Genomic DNA, 8,757 nt, shown 5'->3' on the forward strand with positions numbered 1-8,757 from the left:
ACAGCTGCCCCCTGGAGGCCATGCAGTGTCTCTGTCATTTTTCTTTGAAATATCTCTGGTGCGCTCGTTATTCCAAACGGTAAGCGTCGGAAACAGTACCCGGCGAATGGAGTGATGAACGTCGTCAGCCTGGCGCCGTCGCTGTGCAGAGGGATCTGGAAAAATCCCGAGGCTGCGTCGAGGCTGGAGAACACCATTGCTCCGCTCAGCTTGGCTATGATCTCCTCCGGTGTAGGTAAGATGAGTCTGTCTCTCTTGACCTGTTCATTCAGTTTCTTCAGATCCACGCATATTCGCACTTTTCCAGACCTTTTCAGGACGGGCACCGTAGGGGCACACCAATCTGTCGGCTCTGTTACCTCCTCTATAACGCCGTGCTCCTCCATCCGGCGCAGCTCCTCTCCAACCTTGTGCATTAGCGGTATTGGGACCCTGCGTGCTGTGTGCACTGCATATGGTGTGGCATTGTCCTTTAACTGTATCGTTACAGGCTCTGTCTTGAGAGTGCCATGCTCTCCAAATGCATTATGGACCCCATCGTCTCTCCGAATGGAGGCGTGGGTTCGAATCCCACTTCTGACACCATGTAATAAACCACGGAATGTCCAGTCAAACGGAGCGGGTTAAGTGTCTACTTTATTCAGCTAATAGGTCAGCTCACACGTATGCAACACGACTTTCACGCATAAAGTCTACTGTCGTAAAACCCTTCATGTAAAGCCACATCTCAAAGTTTCCGTCACTGTCAGGCACATTACCGTATTAACTGTAATACTATGACAACTACTACTACTACTACTACTACTACTACTACTACTACTTTCGACTGCTCCCGTTTGGGGTCGCCACAGCGGATCATCCGTTTCCATCTCTTCCTGTCCTCTGCATCTGCCTCTGTCACACCAGCCACCTGCATGTCCTCCCTCACCACATCCATAAACCTCCTCTTTGGCCTTCCTCTTCTCCTCTTCCCTGGCAGCTCCATATTCAGCATCCTTCTCCCAGTATACCCAGCATCTCTCCTCCACACATGTCCAAACCATCTCAACCTTGTCTCTCTTGCTTTGTCTCCAAACTATCCAACCTGAGCTGTCCCTCTAATATACTCGTTCCTAATCCTGTCCTTCTTCATCACTCCCAGTGAAAATCTTATCATCTTCATCTCTGCCACCTCCAGCTCCTCCTCCTGTCTTTTCATCAGTGCCACTGTCTCCAAACCATACAACATAGCTGGGCTCACTACCATCTTGTAAACCTTCCCTTTAACTCTTGCTGGTACCCTTCTGTCACAAATCACTCCTGACACTCTTCTCCACCCACTCCACCCTGCCTGCACTCTCTTCTTCACCTCTCTTCTGCACTCCCCGTTACTTTGGACAGTTGACCCCAAGTATTTAAACACATATGCCTTTGTCACCTCCACTCCTTGCATCCTCGCCATTCCACTGTCCCCCTCTCATTCAGACATAGGTATTGTCTTGCGCCTGCTGACTTTCATTCCTCTTCTCTCCAGTGCATACCTCCACCTTTCCAGGCTCTCCTCCACCTCGCACGGCTCTATAGCAGTAAAATGTCTCAAAAATGGGATTATAAGTCATAGACAAATAAGAAAAAAAACAACAGCGAAATAAATAAGATTGTGAACTTATAAATTCCCTCCTAAGAAACATTAAAACCTCTGGTGTCCTTAAAGAATCTCTGCCTTGTGCAGCACATCTACATTACACAACTTCTACCACACAACATTTGTGTCTTTTTCACCACAGCAGTTGAAAGGTGTGTGTAAGATGGTAACCCTCCATTGTCAGTGCTTCGTGGTGCAGTCCTGCATGAGGTCTAGAGGGAGTGGCATGGCATAGGGACAGAGAGCTCATGGGAAATGAGGACATGAGACATGATGGTAAATGTGACAAACGGGTCAGTTTAATTATTGTGACTGCAGTTATTAGCTTTGAACAGCAGGCTGGAGAATAGGTTCTCTCAAGTCATCATCTTCATCTTCATCATCGGCCGTGAAACAGCAGCAACGAGTCTTGAAAATCCTCTGAAGGAAGCACCTGACGCAGCACTTCTTGGACTTGGTAACAAGTTCTGAAAAATCACAAAAATGGCGTGGGTTGGTGCCATACTTCAGCTAAACTCAGGGAGGCGCTCCCTTTAGGCATCTTACTGACCTGGCTGGATGTCCGTTTCGTTGATGGCCTGGTCTTTCTGGCTGGAGGACTCACAGGGTGTTTTGGTAGCAGCCTTTCCCTCAGAGGTTTTAGATGAAACACTACAAAGTCCAAGTCCAGAACTCTTGTCAGTACAGTGACACACATATACAATACACACATACAATACATCCCACTTTCAATACACAACTATTCACACATGAACACAATCGCCTCTGGTCCATTTTGCTGAGCAATATGGCAAAGATGCACGTGTGTATAATGTGCGTTGTTGCTTCCATCTAGCAGCAGGTCCACAGTAAGGCGGGGGTCTGGACCACATGTCAGGGTTTCTTTAAGAACACTCCATTTGTACACTGTCAGAGTTAAATTAACACTCAGGAAGTTAAATTAACACTCAGGATTTCACTGTGAACTACCACTACTACACCTACTACTACTACTACTACTACTGCTGCTGCTGCTACTACCACCACTCCTACTCCCACCACCACCACTACTACTACTACTACTACTACTACTACTACTACTACCATTACTACAACTACCACTACTACCACTACTACTAATACTACTACCACTACTACTCCCACCACCACTACTACTACTACTACTACTACTACTACTACTACTAATACTACTACTACCACTACTACTACTACCACCACTACCACGCCTACTCCCACTACTACTACTACTACTACAACTACCACTACTCCCACTACTTCTAATACTACCACTACCGCTACTACTACTACTATTACTACTACCACTACCACTGCTGCTACTACTACTACTACTACTACTACTACTGCTGCTACTACTACAACTCCTACTCCCACCACCACCACTACTACTACTACCATTACTACTACTACTACTACTACTCTACTACTGCTGCTACTACTACCACTCCTACTCCCACCACCACCACCACTACTACTACCATTACTACTACTACTACTACTACTACCACTACTATCACTACTACTACTACCACTACCACTAATACTACTACTACCACCACTCCTACTCCCACCACCACCACCACTACTACTACCACTACCACTATTACAACTACTACCACCACTCCTACTCCCACCACCACTACTACTACTACTACTACAACTACCACTACTACTACCACTACTACTACTACCACTACTATCACTACTACTACTACTAATACTACTACTACTACCACTCCTACTCCCACCACCACCACTGCTACTACCACTACTACAACTACCACTATCACTACTACTAATACTACTACCACTACTACTACTACCACCACTACCACTCCTACTCCCACTACTACTACTACTACTACTACTAGTTTCCACTACTACCACTACTTCTAATACTACCACTAATACTAATAATACTACCACTACTACTACTACTACCACTACCACTCCTACTCCCACTACTACTACTACTACTACAGTTTCCACTACTACCACTACTTCTAATACTACCACCACTACTACTACTACTACTACTACTACCACTACTACTACTACCACTATTACTACAACTACTATCACTACTACTACTACTACTAATACACTAACACTACTACCACTGCTACTACTACCACTACCACCACTGCCACCACTACTACTACCACCACTGCCACCACTACTACTACTACTACAACTATACCTCTACTAATACTACTACTACCACTACCATTACCACTACTGCTACTACCCCCACTACCACTACTATTACTACTAATGCTATCACCACTACCACTACCACTACCACGACTACCGCTAACTACTCCCACTCCCACTACTATTACTACTAATACTACCACCACTATCACTATCACTACTACTATACCACTACTACCACTACTCCCACTAGCACTACCACCACTACTACTACGACTACTAGTAGTGCTCTACTAGATGGGTCAGTGAAGCGTGTGATATGTGGTGTGGGTGGTGCTCATACCTCTCCGTGTCGTCATCATGTGCAGCTGCGTAGCTCGTTTACATGCTGGACTCTCCAAGACGCCGCCGACGTCACCGGAAGTGTGCCGCCGCTCTTCCCTCCAGCCTCACCATGAAGCCTCATACCCAACCACAACCTGTAACCACACCTTCAGCCCACACAGACACACACCTGTGATGTTGCTGTGTTGCTTTGCTTGTTTGTGGTTTCTCTGAAATGGTCACCGGCTGAAATGAGTTTGTGAAAATATTCTTGATGAAGGAACAAGATCAGCTCCTTGTCAACACACAACCTTCAAAATGTCAAACGGAAATGCAGCTCACGCCGCTACTTCCGGTAACCTCTTCACAGAGGTAATACGCTGGATATCTTAGGAGTCCGGGAATTGTGACAGATGAGAACAAAATTAATCGATCTGGATGATGATCATGCCCGTCTCTCTCGTCTCCACGTCCAGCCGGGCGGCTCCTTTTCCAGTCTGGACTCACTGGTCTTTCTGAAATGCTGCTGAAGTCGATGGAAATCTGAGTCTCTTGCACTTCAAAAACGCCTGTTAAGGAAGATGACACACAACACAACACAACACCCACACGTTGCTGCCATCTCTGGTCCCAACATGAAGTCTCTGCCCTCATACCGGAAGGCGGGTACTATTTTTTGTTTTTTATTTTGGGGCAATTCCTCTCTGCATTTAAGCCATCCTAGCTGTGTAGCTAGCAGCAGTGGGCAGCCGGGGACTGGCTCCAGTCGGTCTCGCCATGCCTCGGTCAGGGGCACAGACAGGAGTATTAACCCTAACATGCATGTCTGTTTGCTGTCGGGGGAAACCGGAGCACCCGGAGAAACCCCAACGCAGCCACGGGGAGAACATGCAAACTCCGCACAGAGGACGAACTGGGATGAGCCCCAAGGCTGGACAACCCCGGGGCTCAGACCCAAGACCTTCTCGCTGTGAGGCGACACCATGCCGCCAAATGGTTCAACCAACGCCGTCAACCCACAGCACTATAACACACACACACACACACACTGGGAGTTGTGGGAGAGGTGGTCCTCAGCATGATCTCTGGTGATGGGGGGATGCTGCAGGACCTGGTCAGGTGTTATTCTGAGGTCTGCATCCATCCGCAGCATTTTCTTCAGCGGGTCCATGAACTCATCCAGCTCACTGTCCTGCATCACACAGTCTCCTGCCTGAGATGTGAGGGCCTAGAAATGTACTGGAGGACAAGGGTCAAGTATGTTGTCAAACCAGTCCACGATGCTACATAATGAGAAGGACTCGAGGTTCTTTTGATTGTAAGAAAGTTATAAAATGTCCTCATGTTTGACTCCTAAATGTGAATGGTCATCAAGGGAGCTTGGGCTAAAGGCTCTGGCCTCAGTCCGGATCCCTGCCTCTGCTTCATGCTCGGCTGGTGTCTACAAAGAGACAGTGTTAATGGACGGATGCGGCTGTATCCGGACTACAGTAAATCAAAGCCACCACTAGGCGATGTGGCTGACGCGCAGGGACAAAGCTGTTCAGGTGTGAGAGCAGCTCAGTAAGAACAGACATGGTGGTACCTTCAGTGGCGATGCTAGGGTCTGTTGGGGCCCTAGGCACAAATTCTCAGGGGGGGCCCCCATCCAGCGTTCATCGCCATTATGTATGTACATCGAAGAACGCAGGCAGTGCACGTGCAACGCGAATGACATGGGGCCCTTACAAGGGAGGTTTCCTACTTGGGATGTCATGTCATTGTAAATCGTCCATTGGTTGTTTAAGGGGGTTGCGGTCATCAAAGGCAGACCCGATCAAACAACCCAGAGCCCGCAGGCATCACCAATCGATCCCAGCACAATAGAACAGCACCAAATCAAATGCAGCACTGTCGATGTGTGCAGACATAACACGCGCTTTCCCGAAGGAGGGGGGTGGTGTAACGTGCATGGATAAGTAGACACGAAGGCCGTTGGCTAAGAGGTCGGACCCTTTAGTTGAGCGGTTAGCGATGTCTCCCGCGGTGTGGGAGAGCCGGGTACGTGTTCCGGCTGCGGCGGTTCCCACGGCTGCCCCCCGAATTCGCTAGCCAAGGGCTAACGTGTCTCCGTGCACGTTACACTACCCGCCTCTTTCGGAATGCGCATCACCGCGCTTCAGTATATCCGCTCCCTCACACCTCTGGGCGCACGTGCCTCCGGTGGCCTCACGGTCTCAACCATTCCACTTCTGACACCAATGTAGCGAATTCAGGGGGGCAGCCTGGGTACCGCCTCAGCCGGGACGCGAACCCATATACCCTGCACCACGGGCGACAACGTTAACCAGACGACTAAAGGGTCTGACCCGTTAGCCAAGGGCTACCGAGCCTATTCGTCCGTGATCGTTACATTGCCCCCTTCCTTCTGGAAGGGCGCCCCGGCCGGACCGTCACAGCCGGGGCGCGAACTCGCATCCCCCTTCTAATACCAAATGCAGCGAAATCAGAGGGGGGGGGCAGCCCGGGAACCGCCACAGCCGGGACGCGAACCTGGGGCTCCTGCACCGCAAGCGACATCGTTAACCAGTCGACTAAAGGGTCCGACCCGTTAGCCAAGGGCTACCGAGCCTATTCATCCGTGATCGTTACATTGCCCTCTTCCTTCGGGAAGGGCGTCCCCGGCCGAACCGTCACAGCCGGGGCGCGAACTCGGAAATCTAGCGAATTCGGGGGTTAGCCGCGGGAACCGCCGTAGCCGGGACGCGAACCCGGCTCTCCCGCTCCAACGGGCGACAACGTTAACCAGTCGACTAAAGGGTCCGACCCGTTAGCCAAGGGCTAACGTGTTTACTTATCCATGCACGTTACACTAACACCCTCCTTCGGGATACGGCGTCCCCGGCCGGACCGTCACAGACCGGGGATCCCATTTCTGACACAAATGTAGCAAATTCAGGGGGACAGCCCGCGTACCGCCACAGCCGGGACGCGAACCCATACCTCCCGCACCACGGGCGACAACGTTAACCAGTCGACTAAAGGATCCGACCCAGGGTCCGAAATTAACTTTTTTTCTTACCGGCCAAGGGGAGTAGTAGATGGAAAAATCTACCGGCCAAGCATATTTTTTACCAGCCAAAATAATTAGTAGCCCTTTTTGTGCCATACATACGTTTTCAGTACATATCAATGAGAGAATAAGGTATTGTGTTGAAGAAACGTTTTTAAAAATGTGACAAGAGCAGATCTGAAGCAAAAATATTTTTATGTAAAATTGGTCAATGGTTAAAAGATAAAATGTTATAAGTATGATTTCATGTTTTATTTGCAGTATTATTATAACTATTCGATTGCTCCACATGCCCATCCCTAGTCCCAGACTACTTCTCACTCTACTGCAGCCACTCTCTTTGCACCGCCCATGAAGTCTGGCCTCCTGCTGCTGACAGAGTCTTGGTGCCACAGATCAACAGCACTGGTTGGGACATATTCCCTGATCTCGCGAGATGACAGCTGCACCATGAGTCGATCCGAGAATGTGTCTGACTTGAGGTCGGACCGCCAATCAGTTTTTTCTTAAATGTATTTCTGATTTTTCCCTTTTTCTCCCAAATTAGTGGCCAATCAATCCCTAATTTAGTTCAAACACCCACCCCCGTTGTAAATGGCAACTATTGATCTGCCATTTTTTGGTGCCATATTTATGTTTAATATACAGATTTGCATTTACGGTGGTTTGACATTTTCACTTACCTGTTATTGATTTACCTGTTCGCAAGCTGTTGGCACAATATATATGTAACCCGCACTTTGCGTTGGGCCGTCGTCTCCCTACACGCCCTGGGACTCTGCGTTGTGTTTGTTGTGGTATGATGTTTGCGTGGAAAAGGAAGGAGGCGGAGGCTTGGGATCGTGGCTGAGACCTGGACACTTTATTGGCACTCGCTTACACTTCACCTCTCATCTATCAGCTGGCCGCTGGCCTCCTCATACTCACAGCTTCCGGCAGAAGAAACAAAAAAACATTTTTCTTTCTCAATAAAATAAAAATAAAAAGTGCAAATGTGCAAATAAACACATCTCATATCAAAATGCTACCTTACGGCAAAACCAAAGCAAATGTCATCCATTATAAATTAAATGAGGCACTTATTACCCATAAAATTAAACAAAAAAACCATGGATAATCTGCTCAAATAATACTGCATCCTGCGTTATATGCCATGCTAATGCTCAACAGGCTAGCCAACACTCCCTGTCCCATTTCTCTTGCCAAATACAATGTTCGACATCAAACTTTAACTAGGTTATAAGCAAACTTGTCTATTAACACCACAGAATAAACAGTTAGACAATATGTGGGATATAAATCAATATTTTTATGATAATGCAGACCGCCAGTAACACTGCTCACCTTCCGGCAGAAGAAACAAAAACATGTGATCAACGTAGCCTTTTGCCCGGGACAAGAACTAGGGGTACGGTGTTGCAAGAGGGACAAACATCGCCATTTGCGGCATTCCCAGGGGAACATACAGCGTAACAGTGCCACCCTGTGGCGGATTTACATTACTACCTTACATATACATTGACTTATTTTATGTATTTACCTGTGATGTCCACGTGAGGGCGATCTTTTCCTTGTTGTTGATCCT

At 48.2% G+C, this 8,757-nt stretch overlaps 1 long non-coding RNA gene across 3 annotated transcripts; it reads right to left on the reverse strand.

Annotated features, from left to right (window-relative positions):
* Nucleotides 1-1,909: 1,909 nt before the first annotated feature.
* LOC130126863 (uncharacterized) lies at nucleotides 1,910-8,102 on the reverse strand. 3 transcript variants are annotated; one of them, XR_008811746.1, is made up of 4 exons: nucleotides 7,871-8,102; nucleotides 4,140-4,287; nucleotides 2,175-2,275; nucleotides 1,910-2,091 (listed from the first exon to the last, which is right to left on the reverse strand). It is a non-coding gene; the product is annotated as an uncharacterized LOC130126863 (long non-coding RNA). The 3 variants fall into 3 exon arrangements; XR_008811745.1 differs by having other exon boundaries at nucleotides 4,140-4,366; XR_008811744.1 differs by having other exon boundaries at nucleotides 7,856-8,102.
* Between the last annotated feature and the right edge of the window lie 655 nt (nucleotides 8,103-8,757).

This window comes from Lampris incognitus, chromosome 16 (assembly GCF_029633865.1).
Source record: "Lampris incognitus isolate fLamInc1 chromosome 16, fLamInc1.hap2, whole genome shotgun sequence".
Lineage (NCBI taxonomy): Eukaryota > Metazoa > Chordata > Actinopteri > Lampriformes > Lampridae > Lampris > Lampris incognitus.